Below are 15,036 nucleotides of genomic sequence, written 5' to 3' on the forward strand. Positions count from 1 at the left end.
TTATACATTTGTAAACTTGTAAAGCAGTACTGAAGTTGGGCTTTGCTTTTCAAGTCGCTACAAAATTAGCACAGAACAATGTTGTGCATTTGGTTATACTACAAGTATAACATTAAAAATAATGTCACCCCTTAAAATAAAGATTAAGTGTGGCAGAAGTCACACGAGCAGTATAATTTGTATACAAATTCAAATTATCGTTAAGATTGTGAGTAGCTTAAATAAAATCTAAAAAACAAAAGCTCTGTGCTTTGGGGTTTATCTGCAAGAAACATTTTCCACATATGAAGTTGTTTTTTTTATTATTATCTTATATATATACATGGAAACTACTGAAAGGAATAGGTAAGGAATTATGAGCATAATAATGAGTTCTTACAACTCATCCTTGTCTGACACTAAAGAATCAGAGATCTGCATCTTACAGTCTCTCTTGTGCAATCATAATATTTTATTGTATGATGTGACTCTTTAGAAGCACAATTCTAAATAAAATTAGCTGTTTAGCTGGACTGTCTTCATCTCTGTCTTTCTTCAACAGTCAATAATGATTAGAAACCACACACGAGAAATTAAATGGCTTTCCCCTCAAATCATGCCGGAAGAAAAATCACTGATGAGTCAAGTTAGTCTGTAAGTGGGACAAAGAGTATGACTCATAAGTTATTGCTTCAGGTTTAATTCATGAGAGATAAAAAACTCCATCAATAATATAAGATAGAAACTTAACTCTCATCTTAATTACAAAATATAAAATAACATAAATTAACGACATCTTTTCAGTTCTGAATTGTGCTGTTATATGTGTTCATAACAATGGTTTAAAACCACCACCAGTAACCTTCAGCAACTCCTGCAGGCAGTGAAACCTTGCAGAGGACAGTTAGCACGCCACACCACATTCCTAAGCTGTATTCAATACAGCTGCAAACTCTCATGTCAACTGCGGGGCGCAAAGGCAAAGAGACCATTCTGGCTGAAATTACAATGAAAGACTCATTAAGGCACAACTCAGGCACTGCCAGTACCTTAGATAATACAAATTTCTAAAATCAGTTGAGATTTAGTAAAGCTACTAAATTGTTGTTGTTTCCACCCTCCCCACTCCTCTCCCAAATGTAATGTTTAGGTAAATTAGACTACAGCACTAAAAACTATCTCAGTGCAATGACATAACAGAGGAACCAGTGTCTGCAGGACAGAGATCACCACTGCTCCTTTCAGACAACAGCTCAGATACGCAGCACCTTGTCAAAAATCACCTCTGTGCCTGAGCTTTTATAGCAAATCAGGTTTTCAAGTGCACTCTCCCTCCCCTGGCCTTCAAATTTACGACATTTCTTTTCTTCCAACTCACATCCAAAAACAGAGGCTCTGAGAAGCAGTTCCAATCTAAGCCCAAAGGATATTTATCATAAGATTATTTTTAATATTTATAGTAGAATACATAGTCTAAACATATAAAGTCTAAAAAAAAGTCTAAAGTCTAAACATATAAAGAAACAAAATTATATATATATATAGATCCAGAGGCTTTTTTTTTCCATTAGGGAGCTAAAAAAATAATAAAAGCATCTAAAACTCCTTCAAAACCCTGTATGACCTTGCTGTTCAGTCATATCCTTCAAGTTGACCACTGAAAGAAATGTACAGTAATGCTCATTTTCCCACATCTCCCATCACAGACCAAATGACAGTTCTGTCACTGGAAAAGGATTGGCAAAATATTTTATGTAACTGTAACTGTTTTACAAAAAAAAAAAAGAATTAAAAAAAATAGCCACTTCTGTTAACACTTCACAATTTAATCATACCTCGTACTTGCACCGCAGAAAACACGCAACAAGATTAAATTTCTAAAATTTAGCTGGATTTAAAATGGATGCTGCTTTAAAGAAAGATTATCAAGTGCTCTTGTAGGTGCAACCTGAAAGCATAAAAAGTGAGCATGACCTTGGGTTCTTCCTTTATATTTGGCAGTATTTCTTCTTTAGCAGTTTAAAATCATCAGAACAGTAAGTACTAACATGGACACTACTGAATACACATGCTTTCAGGAAGGATGATGAAAATTACTCAAATGTGTGTCTTTTGTTTTATGTGCTCATCTACATTCCTCTCAGGAGCAATATATTACCCCTGTTACTGCTATGAACAAGTAAGTGACATCCCAAGAATGGCCATTTATTAATAAATACTTCACTCGTTCTGTGAAATTAATCTTCACATGCACCCAAGAGGCAGGAAATTATTAGCCAATATTTCCCATGTGGAAGCTGAAGTCACGTTATAGACTGTCCTAGTCCTTGCAGTGATTCAGGTGTCAAAGCTGTAAGTAACAAACCATAAGAAACCCTGCCTACTATGTTCACTCAATTGTTGAATTTTGCCTATCCGATAAGAAGGAAACCATCAGGATGATGCTGTCTTGTCATAACTGAGATGGAAAACCAGCATTTATTAAAAGCTGTTAGAAGCTTAAAAATAATCTTACTATTAAAAGGGGAAACACAAAAACACGATTTATCAACTGGTTTCCCTTTCATCTTCCAAGGACATAAGGGTGATAACTATTACGGAGCTACTCAAACAGGCCTTCGTTTGGAACAAACATATTTCATACAGGACTTGAGAGCATTTTCTCTTTCTAAATGTATTGACTTCTCTTTACCTGGCTCCAAGTTCTCAGATACCCCCTATGTCTCAAGGTGAACTGAATGCTAAGAGGGAATATTACTACTGCTCCCAAACCAAGCAAGATAAACGCTAAGAGTTCAAGAGAGAGATGTTTTGCTGTACAACACAAACGTCTTCTGGTACTCACAAACTGCAGATGCATTACAAAGGTGGAAGTTTATCCATATGTTAAAAAAAAATTATATATATATATATATATATATACACACACACACACACATACACCTTCCTGTGCATAGCAAAGTATTTCTGCTACCACCCAAAATCAAGGAAGCAAGAACTTGAGAAATAGCAAAGTTCTAATGAATTTTTTAAAATTGTTTAGGAGTTCTGCACACAGATTTGAGTGAGTTCAAGGTTTTGTGCAGGCTTCTTCGATCTCAACTGTCAACCTTTTGCTTGTGCTAGACATACTGATGAGGAAATCCTCTGAGCATGCACCAGCAGCAGCCCACTGCAGGAACGTCTTTAGGAATGTTCCAGAAAATCTGCTGTCTAAGTAGTTCCTTCCTTCTCTCAAGTTCCTTAAGTTCAAAAGAAATGAATAGGATAAATTCTGGTGAGCACAGACTGCAACTCTTCTGTATTATCACACCCAAGAACATCCTTTTGTTTGTTTCTCAGCTGGCTGAAGACCTCAGCTGAGCTTCTACTGGTACTACTTTCTTCATAAGGGTAACACGTGTTTCCACTGTCCCTCTAAAACAATCAGAAGACGCCTTGCATCTCCTCCACACTTGCTACAAGCCTGTATACCACAGCACACACACACACAATGCTCATTTCCACCATGCATTTCAAACCTTAAAGACAAGCAGACGGTTCAATCTTCCCGAAGTCAGAACAGAGCTACCACAGCATATTCTTCCGTAAGAGCTGAGCCCATAAAAATGTTATTAAAAGCAAAGGTGTAGGGGTTGGAATAGCAATAGAATCAGATAAGCAAATGTCAGTCCAAAACATACTTGCAACAAAAGATTCATTCCATTGCCTTCTACGTATGCAAAAAAAGCAACAAGTGACATCTGCCTCAAAGAAAAGAAATATTTACGTGTATATATATATATATATATATACACACACACACACACACTTTACGTAAGCCTGGAAGCAAGATTAAACAGAAAATACATGATGGACCCTTCTTCTTCAAATGACTTCTCAGTCCTCACCTTGTTTTGTGGGCAGTTACACTGAGCTCAACAGGAATTTTCTCGTGTGCTTTGTGCACAGGTGTCTACAAGATCAAGACTCAGTTGTTGACCCATTATTTTACTTGTGTTCAACAATCATTCCGATGCCAGACACGAGAGAGCAGTGTTTAATATAGAAGTGCATGGTTTCAAAATGAATCAAATGCATAATCAATTATAAGCAATGAAATTTTGCACTTAACTGAATTTCAAAGGTCACTCAAGTTCAGCTCTAGCCCTTCAGCTGATCATCTAAACAACTCACTGCCTCTCTAGTGGTCAGTAGTGATAGACAGGTAAGCCAAAATCAGTATCAGAGAGCTGAAGAGCTAAATGCTTCTTACAGAAGTAAATACTTACAGAACAAAAATTACGTATTTTGTCAATTATAATACAAATAAGCAAAATAATATCAGAAGTTCACACTTTTTTGTTCTAAATATAGTAGTTTTCTATAAAGGGATAAGTTTGCTCATACATGAGAAAGGGGAATGAAAGCTGGGGTACCTCCCATCTAGTGGTACCCAAGCACAATGGGATCCAACAATTCATGTCTCCAAAAGCAGATGTTCTTGAATTTCGCACTCCTTCCTCAGTCACAGTAGTCAAAACCATTATTAGGTTCCAATAAAAAAAAAGTTTCATGCTTATGAGTGTATACAACATTTAAAAAGGGGTATAAAGACTGTTTCACTATCTTCTGCATTCTTGCTTTAATAAGCAACTTCTTAAACTTTTCCATAATGCTTCTTGTTATGTAAATATCAATTTTCTCTTCTGTCTTATATCATTTTCAATAGAGCAGTATTTGATAGGATTTTCTCCAAAAGCAAGCCAACAGAAACATACAAAATTTAGAAGATGCAATGCCTCAGTGATGCTTTATTATATTTTCTCCTATGAATACGTCCTGAAATTTGGGCAATCCACTGTAAGAAAGCAAACAACCTCTAACAACAAGAACTTAGTCTTTGCAAAAACCTCCTCGAGGGTCCCCAGAGAACAGGACAATCTTACCACTTCGTGGAACAGGCTCCAAACCACTGAAGCAAGTGCAAGCTAGATAGGAAGAGTTAAATAAAGCTGCTAAAATTCAGCAGCATTGCAGGCTATTCCAGTCTACGGTTACTATAACCTACACTGGGTGTCCTCTGCATAAGCACCAGTGTGACTTTGTGGACTGCTGAGACTCAGTCTGTTGCAACTGGCATAAGTTGCCACAGGCGAGTAATCACAAGAAACTGACCTTGGCAAAAGCACATTTTACACTTCACTGCTGTTCAACTGTGTTAAACTAAAGAGAGAGCAAGTGAGCACGAGGGAAGGCGGGAGGGAGAAGGAACAAAGGGGGACAGACAAAAAGCATAAAAGTGATCGCAGCCATTTTCAGCTTTACCTGCAGATCCGACAGAGGTACGCCGGCCACCTCCAGCGCACAGCCCTACTGCTCTTGCTCATGCAGACCTGCGGGGTATCGTTTCTAAACCAGGGCTTCAAAGGGAAACCGGGGGGTGAGGGGCAGAATTAATTACTAAATAAGGAATTAATACCTAAAAAAAAAAAAACTCACCACCTTACAACAAGGAAAAATCAAAGCAGAGAAGGCAATTACAACTTCACACTTTCCTACTACCATATTACAGACTGAACGAGGATTTATGTTCTTTCTCCCTGTTTGGCAACACTGCTGTTGGAATAAAGACTAAATGTATTCCTCAAGGTGTGCAAGACATTTCAGTCCTGATTTTCAAGTTTCAGTGTGACCTTGAGTTCAGAGGCTCTCAACAGCCCGGCAGCAATTAGCAGGAACTAGCATGGCTGAATTCCCCCTGCTGTACACGAAGTTGTGTCCCGTCCTCACTACCTTCTAAGTTTCCTTTGGTTTCGCTCAGTTATCTCCCTGTCATGTATTTTTCTTTTTTCTGCATTTGACTTTTTGGTATTGATTACCACACCTCCAAAGAAACAGGACCTGGCAGAGCAAAGTGGCGCAGGATCCTATGATTAGCACTAACCCACATCCTGATCAAACTTCACAGCAAGCTTAACACAAAGATCTAACCTGGCGAGTATTCTGGGTTTCTAGGACGTTCGGCCGTTGGAGCAAAGCACACAGAAGCTTTGTAGGAGTTACAAAAGAGCCCGATCACTCTCCACTTAGGAAGTGCACAAGGTACACAAGTCTAGACAAAATAAAATAAGACTGCATGCATTTTATATCTCATTTACCTTACCACTCTAAGGTTCTCTAAAAAGAAAGCCCACCTACTACATGCAGGTTCCCTTCCAAATCCTGAAGGCTGCTCCTCTCCTGTGTACATGGTTTCTCCACTCCTCATCTGGTCCCATAATTAACTCAAAAACCCTGCTACAAAAGCCAGACGTTGCTCCTCTCACATATCCAAACCTTTTACATCTCTGTGCGTCTCCATTCCCCTATTCCAACTCCACTTTCACCCACTTCAGTCCTTCAAATGTCATTACTATACATAGGCTAAAAAAAGTCACTTTTTTTTTTTGACACGGCCATGTTATTACCTCAAATCATGCCCATCTGAGTGAGAGCCATCGTGGTTTAATGACCTCCACTGTCACTGGCCGGGGAGATACAAGACTCAGCCCTGACAGCAGATGGCTGATTCACACACACTGGCGTTCAGTAATTCAACAACGATATGATCACGCTTAGTCTATGAATTATATAAACAGCAATTCCATGAAGCATAACTTAAAATTTCAAGGGACTCAAGTACTTCCAAGCCTGAACTTCAGATCTGGGTCAAAAAGGTGTCAGCTGTGGATCTGCAGAATTTTAATCATCTCACCAGATTGTAGCTCTCTTTCTCACAAATAAATGATGTTTGGAAGGCCCACAGGCATGCTTTGTGACAACAAGCCAGGACTCGGCCTTAGGGGGCAGGATGGGCTACCAAATCGCTCGCTTCTTCTATGTGGTACGTAAAAAAATATTGCAATGTCTAGGCTGGGAGTAAACTGATGTCTGTTTTATTTTGCTGACCGTGCACTTGGACACAAAATTTAATTAAATCAAATTTGTACTGGCTTAGTCCTGTAATAATTAGCTATAGAAGCTGAAAAAATAAATCAAAGATTGCACTAGTTCTGCAGCATTATGCTTTCAGGTTCAGCTATGATATGGTCACCATTTCTCACAACGGAGCAGAGCAAAATAAAGAAAAGAGCAACAAGAAAATAAGTACCTGAAAGGTACTCAGTAAGAACATTCATGTTTACTAGCCCCAAAGTAAGCATATCATCATATTACACAAGAGCACCCTCAGCTGAAAGCAGGAATGTAATGTCTTTTACTTATTCAATCCATAACCTAAACAGGTTACTGAATTATGCTCTCTCTCTCTGTAACTGCCTCTCAGACTCTGACACTGCACCATGTTTCAGAAGTACTTGTCATTCAATGCCAAATGAGCCATCTGACTTAAGAATTCAGCAACTAGGATCTCATTTTCAAGTCATTTTTCTCAGTAGGTTAAACAGTAATATTAACTGGGTCTTCCACATCCTGGCAAATAATTAGCAATATACTGGCTGCTCCAAGCATATCACTTCTCTCCTCCTTCCTTCTTCATCACTTTCACCTGAGAGATTTCCTTGAAACCAGTATATTTCCACAATATTATTTCCAGGGCTAATAAATCAAAATATGCCAATATCTAAAAATTACTAGTAACGTTTAGCTACAGTTATGCATATGAATACTTATCTATACACACGCGTCAAAACATGCATGAATACATACTTGCAATCAAATATGTATCAAAAAGATCACACTACGGTAGGGCTGAAATGTTATTGGCATGAGATTAATTTGACTGAAGTATTCCTCTACTAACAAAAGAATAGTTTGAATTATATTTACCTTTCTAAAAGTGTTTCAGAAAGAAAAGTCTTGTCTAGTTTAAACTCACCCAATACAACATAGTGATAACCTTGAAGTTCAGGGAGTCAGGAGATTCTTCCTGCTCCTTCTGCTTATGAATATAGAGCGTGATCTACCAGGAAAATAAAAGAAAATAAAGTGAAAAAGACGTTTGGCAGACAATCCTTCATGTTCTCAGTGGGTCAGTATTTTCAAGATCCTTACAAAACACTGTGCTGCCTCCAGAAGATCAGTCACTACTAGATTTCCAGAAAGATTTCCCATCAGATTGTGTTCTTTCTTAGGTATCTCAGTAAACCACACCAGCAATTCATTTTTCCATTTGAGATACTCTGGGGCTGTCTTCACTGTCTTAAGCACAAAGATATTTAAGTGATAGGCCTGATGCTCTTATTTTAAAACTATAACATACAGATTGCATTTTCTGCTATAAATTTAAATTTAGTGTCAGGCAATTTGTAACTTTTTGTTTGAACTTACATTTAAGATCACTAAACTAAATGTTACAGATCCTGTGCTCTGAAATGCTTTTAATACACTTTACAAAACCAATAACAACCCCTGAAACTTAAGTAGAACCATGAGAAACATAAAATACCCTTTCTCCCATTAGATACTTCATTTAATCAACAGCTATTCGTACATAGGGTAAGTACTCAGCAACTCTGCTGAATAAAGATGTTTTAGTCTAATAACAGCTGTGGAAAGTTCAACAAACTTTATTTTCTGCAGTCTTCCGCTACCTCTGGGATTTCCACTTTCTAGGTGACTTCACTTTTTCCTGATAGCATGCTGAACGTGTAACTTTGCAGATATTTACACGTATAGTATCACCACAATCATTCTAGCTCTTTCAGTAATAACAAGCAAATTCGCAAAAGCTTTGTGATTTCACAGGCGTGTGTGTGCCTCTCTCTCGGTACCCAGGCCGCCTTGCCAATATGTAGGATTAAACTTTTTCCAAGGTTGAATAAGCCACCATCTGTCTATCTTGTGTGGTGCTGTGCGCCATCCGGGAGACTTGTCCCTTAGAGCATGTTTCTACCATATGTCACTCCTGAGTGATCAGCTATGCCAAGACATTAGGGAAAAAATGACTAAGTCTAGCTGGAAAACCCGTTCAGAATTCCAGAGGAGGTCTGCCAAGGCTGTATTTGCAAATAACTTTGCATCCACCATTTTTTGCATATCTTGTATGTACAATGAATAAACTTTACCTGAACTGACAAAATTATTTGGATGATGTAACTGCCATCAATTGTCTAGATCTCATGGACTTTTTAATAAGCCAAAAGACTCAGGTATGATGTGTTTTCAAGGAAAATACATGGAACTGTTATATAAGAATTGTGATTTTTATCATAACAAAGGTAAGCAGAAAGGGAGGAAAACAGACACAAACAATATATTTCAAAAAAGACCCTACTTGGTATTTTAAAGCCACAAGTTAGCAACTTCTTTCAAAATAATCACCTAAAAATACTTAAGGCAACTGAACGCAAGAATTCTTCCTAAGAAATAACTGTATCTAAAGTGCTTGCCTGAATGCAAACTAATCAGCTAAACCACATTTTATACCAGTGATATATCATAGTTCACGCAATTAGAATTTGTCTAATAAAAATATGATTCTATCCGATTTCAGATTTAAAGAACCATTTTATGTTCCAATTCCTCAATTATTAAATTAAAGTTCAAGCCAGCATTGTTCTGATGGCCAGCTTAAGGCTGCTCATTTACATAACTGACTTTCAAGGGCACTTCATTATGCAGCAATTATTATCAACGAAGAATCTACCAGATCTTCCAGTAGAACATTAAGGAAGATGTTCTTGAAAACACTGAAAGAAGAGAGAAATCAGTAAATAGTGATTACAGCCTCCCTGAGTAAGCTCAGCATGGGAAAGGAAATCTATTCCTAATGACAACAGTAAAAGTATTAAATACCAGTAGACAAGTTATAGGAATTATTACATTTAGTGAAAAAGGTGAGATGAGGGGCAATACCAAAATCCAAGAGAGGATGTTCATGGAGGTACGAGGGTCCTTTGCCTGTGTTTTTTGCTTTCAGTTTGGACGATCATTGAATAAGGGGAAGATGTGAAATATAAATTCACTACAGCCTCTTGGGATTTGTGGGATGACAAAGGGCAACAAAAAGCAGAGAAAGTTCATGCTACATGAAGAAAATAAACAAAAAGAGATGATTATTAAAGGAAATGGAGATAAATTATCACCTCTGAAGGGATTACTTTCTTTTTAAATGTATCTAATTTAAACAGTCTTTCTATGCAGAAAAAGTGAAACTTGAAAACAAGAGAGTATTTCAACCAGATGACAAGAAACAAGTTAAGCTATAAAGTAACGAAAGCCTCATACTGCAAGGCTGACTTGAGGACCAGAAAGAACAGAGGAAAAGAAATGCACAACAGTTAAGCAGGACTGGATCGCTCGCCCACATAACACACTGCACAACTCTGAAGCCAAGGTATCTTTGGAAGGGTTCAGCTCCACCGTGGCCCACTCGGGCAGCCTGAGGTGTCCCCACTGCTCAGCCAGAAGACACCGAAAATGCTGGTTCTGCAACACCTGCTCCGTGCTGACCCTTCCCTCTCAGTGTGAACCATTAGATGAAGGTACATCTGCTCTGCCTGGCATAGAATCATAGAACATCCCGAGTCAGAAGGGACCCACAAGGATCACCGAGTCCAACTCCTGGCACCACACAGGTCTACCCAAAAATTCAGACCCTGTGACTAAGAGCACAGTCCAAACGCTTCTTAAACTCCAACAGGCTTGGTGCCGTGACTACATCCCTGGGGAGCCTGTTCCAGTGTGCAACCACCCTCTCGGTGAAGAACCTCTTCCTGATGTCCAGCCTGAACCTGCCCTGCCTCGGCTTGACACCATTCCCTCAGGTCCTATCAGTGGTCACTAAAGAGAACAGATCGGCATCTGTCCCTAACTCCCCCTCATGAGGAAGCCGTAGGCCACGATGATGATTCTCCTGGTTCTTCCACCTACTGTAGGTCCATCTTCCCATTGGTATGAAATGGTGACACATACAAGTTACGAGTAACCTAGAGTGTACTGCAAATGGGAAAAAGAGGAAGGGAAGGAAATTTGTCAGAAGTTGCCAATTTGGATTTTTTTTTTTTTTTTTTTTTTTTACTCTGGATGAGCACTTGCACTATGAAGCAGGTAAAGAGCTTCCTCGCAGAAGCAGCAGCCCCGTAGCTTCTGCACTATCATCCCCTGCCAGAAGTACAGTAGAGCTGATAGCTTCTCCTGCAACAGATGTTAAGATGATCCTCACGCATCTGCAAGAAAAATCTATGAAGTAAACAATATAAAGGGAGAAAACACTGGAAGGGGAAGAAAGATGATTTTGTTCTTTCCGTTCATGTTCAGCTGAGGATGCTCAGGATCTATCAATTGTTTCTCCCACAGCAGTGTAGACATATAATCAAGAATCCTAACAATCTTTAGAAAAAGAACATTTTTGAATTTGATTTAATCAGGATGAGCCCCTCAGAAGTGCTCAGCACTACAGGCAGCATTACTTTGTGTTCCACTTTAAACACGTGGCGAGCTTCACCACTCGCTGTTCTCACCAACTTTTTAGGAAACTTTCCTATGTTCCTGGAATTCATGAGCTTGGGACTCACACAATCACATTAAAAAGCATTCCTTCATGAATAAAATCACTCTGTGGCACAACGAAACAACTCTATTACATAAATGCAAAACTTAACTGAAACAGCTACTGCTAAATGTAAAAGCAGCACAAGTAAAAGGCAGCTACAGTGAGGTCTATTTCCACAGGAAACCTCATTTAGAGGGGAAGACTGCGGAGAAAGTGTTTACAGACAACAAAGGCTCTCTGAGAACAAGGTCAAGCCATAAGAGTTGCTATATTCTCTGAGCCACCCATCTGCGGGATATTTCCAATTTTCCCACATTCATTCATCAAAGTTCATTCCCCAGTAGAGGCTTTGGGCACTAACTGGCAAGAGGGTCGGTTGATTTTTTTTGTTTAGTTTTGTTTGTTGTTTTTTTTTCCACTGACCAAGACATAAAGGAGAAAATAGAGTGTGGTGGGAAGCTATCAAATGTCACTAAAAACCCCAGAGGAGCCAGTCCTCTAATAAAAAGTCAACTCTGCGAGCACAATGGTACGACAACATAAAAAAGAGCTTGTTGCTCAAAATACTAATGCAATATTAAAACAAAACACAGTCCCTTTTCTCATCAGTAATCGGTATTCATAAATCAGCTCCAACAAAGAGAAAAAAAACCTCCCTACCTGTGATGTAAATGTAAATTGAGGTTTATTAAGTTACCTTTGTTAGGGGTGCAAAAATAGGCATTGAGATGGGGGAAGAAAATAATTTTTAAAAAGGTTTGCTTTTTCCAAGCAAAGAGATAAAGCAATTTCCCTCATATACCTTTCCTCTTCTTCACGTCCCCCCTCCTCCACGTTGAACCCAAGAAAATCTGCCATTGCTTTAGGTCAAAGGAAAAACAGGCCCAGCTGCCATAAGCCAAACATCGTACAGGTTTGCTATCTCCCCTGCTGTTTTGGCTCGAGCTCTTCAGACTGGAAAATTCAGAAGCACGATCTCCCAAGCTCTATAAATGCCAGAACCATCTAAGAGGAAAATAGGACAAGGCCACCCCCAGGCAAGTTTGTACTAAAATCTGCTGGCTGCAAGGCAAAAATACAGTAAACATCACATAGGGACAGACTGCTCCTTGGAAAATATTCCACATGAACAATACAGCTTCCAAAGAAAGGTTGCGCTGAAGCGACTTCTGGAGAAAAAAAAAAGCAGTGTTTTAAGATCTTTGTGGGGAGTTAGCAAGCTAATGGCACACTCAACAAATTGTGTGACAGGCAATATGCTTTTGACATTAATCCAAAGAAGAAATGTAAAAGCAACATCGAATGTTCCCTACAACGTGCTAACAAATGCGGTGTCCTAGAATAGTCCTGCAGTTTCCTCCGGAAATATCTTTTTTGTCTGACAATTGATTCCGTGGAACGAAACAAGTAATAATAAGCAATTAAGCCATCAATATTTTCTTGTCTTTTCAGGGACAAAACTTTAAGTTACATTTTTGCAGTCCTCGAGATATGATCTTTGCAGCTGATCACTGTATGTTTTAATGTGCTCTGTATTGACTCAACCTAGAAAAACAAGCCAAAAACACAAGTCGAAACATCCTTTTTCCTGTGTAGCTCCAATTTGCAGTAGCAAGAAGCTAAACAACATGCTCTCCTCCAGATGGCTGAAATAAAAAGAACACTCTTTCTGATTAATTAGGAAACAAACGAATCTGCTGTTAGCACAACAAGTTACCATCAGGAAACCTGGGCTCCCACTAAACTTTGGTATTCATGCTTGCTCTGCAACTGTGTTCAGGACCTTCCCAAGATCTGTCTCTCATTTCAGAAGCAAAACATTACACACAAGTCCATTGAAGTACCACACCAAATACTGCATTGGTATTTACATGTATTGGTATTTATAGTATATACTACAGACAAATAATCCTGCATGAGAGAGAAGTTTCCTAAAATAGAAAACTTCCATCGGAATAAAAATGAATGGAGGCCTCGTAGAGCTGTGAGAAACCACCACTGGCAGTGTCTCTGTGTAAAAACTCATTCAGGGTTCAACGAGCAATGGAGGCTCATGCGTGCATACTCCAGCCCTCCAGCTGGTCCAGTAAACCAAAAGCCCCAGACTAGATACAGCACAAGGAGCAAGGATGTGACAGGCCGAGCAACAGAGGCCGGCCCACAGTTCCCTGACGAGGCTGCCAAGGCTGACTGCTAACATCTCCAGCGAAGGTTCACGGAAATAGAGTGCAGGCACCAGGGATGGAGGGGGGAAAAGGCACAAAATACACAATACTCACAAAACACAGGCACACGCAACGTGTTGCAATAGGTGTTGCTACTGATGCAAGTCTCCTGAGGAAGGAGGGGACTGAGCTCACCCAGCTCGGGGAGGTGAGGGGAGCTGCACCGACAAGTTTTCAACGTCCTCATCACTCCTCTGCTTTCAGGGGAAGACACACGTAGTTTCACCAACACACAGCTTGAGCTACAAAACTGGGAAAGGCGTATTCAAGAGAAATATACCATGTTGTCAAGATGATGATACCAAGGCAGCGAGTTCCCAGCTTTCTAGGCGTGAACAATTGCTTTTATGCCCCAAACCTGGGACCCAACATTTCAGTAGCAGTGGTTAAAGGAGGACCGCTTGAGAAGAAGCCAGCAACTCACTGAGAAGGAAGCAGCCACATCTGGGGGCTAAGACACCATTCCACCACTACCTCCAATGAAGAGCAGCATGCCTTAAGAGGGCATAAATATAAAAGCCCTTATAAATTAGAGTACCCCTGCTACGTGCACAACTGAAGTTATCAAACACACTGAGAGAATTATTTTCTAGGGGCAAAGGGAATGGTAGAGACATTTACTGGAAACTAAATCCACAATTTTTAAAATCCAGGTACCCTGAACCCTCTGAAATAATTGAGGAAGCTGGGAGACTAAATAAGAAAAAATAAAAATCCTTCTTCACACATGAAAATTTATAATATTATACACAGTTATAATTAGTATTAATTCAGCTAAGTGTGCTAATCTCACTTTTCCTTATAGACCTGTAATAGTTGCCTACTGCAGAAAATAAAAGACAACCAAAATCTGCAGCAGTCCATGAAAACACTTATGTTTCAAAGTGCACCCATCCACTACATCAATTACAGAAAAAAATGGACTTTTTTGAGCATGTACCATCAGAAAGTGGATCCATGTAAACTTTCAAACACAATATTCTTTGGGACTTTGTTTCACGAAGACCCACCTCTTTCCCTTTGCTTATACTCATTTTCATACCGCCTAGGACTTGTGTTGGAAGAGACACTGAACAGTCACACCTGTCCACCCTCTCCTTTCACTCAAAATATTGCATACCTCAAGCACACACTCCAAAGTCTCTTCTTTCCAGGATAAAAAGAGACAGTTTACTCTGTATGTAAGCTTTTCTGTATCTGTTACGAATACCTTCTCTAAATTTTTTCCAGCCTACTGTATCATTGCTGGCTGAGATGACAGAAACTGCACATACTACTCAAGATGCTGGTGAGCCATGAATTTACACATCAGCAACAATGATGATGTCCTGTTTTACTCTCTTTTCCTTTATTAAC

At 39.3% G+C, this 15,036-nt stretch overlaps 1 protein-coding gene across 3 annotated transcripts in view; it reads right to left on the reverse strand.

The window, feature by feature from the left end:
* Positions 1-15,036, reverse strand: part of LDLRAD4 (low density lipoprotein receptor class A domain containing 4) — a 281,786-nt gene that overhangs the window by 230,382 nt on the left and 36,368 nt on the right. For 2 of the 3 annotated variants that reach the window (XM_050708600.1, XM_035565323.2), the window contains one exon: positions 7,838-7,921. The exons of the other annotated variant lie outside the window; for it this stretch is intronic. The gene's annotated coding sequence lies outside the window, so the exon portion shown is untranslated. The remainder of the gene's footprint in view (positions 1-7,837; positions 7,922-15,036) is intronic. 3 annotated transcript variants of the gene reach the window in all.

This window comes from Cygnus atratus, chromosome 2, assembly GCF_013377495.2.
Source record: "Cygnus atratus isolate AKBS03 ecotype Queensland, Australia chromosome 2, CAtr_DNAZoo_HiC_assembly, whole genome shotgun sequence".
Classification (NCBI taxonomy): domain Eukaryota; kingdom Metazoa; phylum Chordata; class Aves; order Anseriformes; family Anatidae; genus Cygnus; species Cygnus atratus.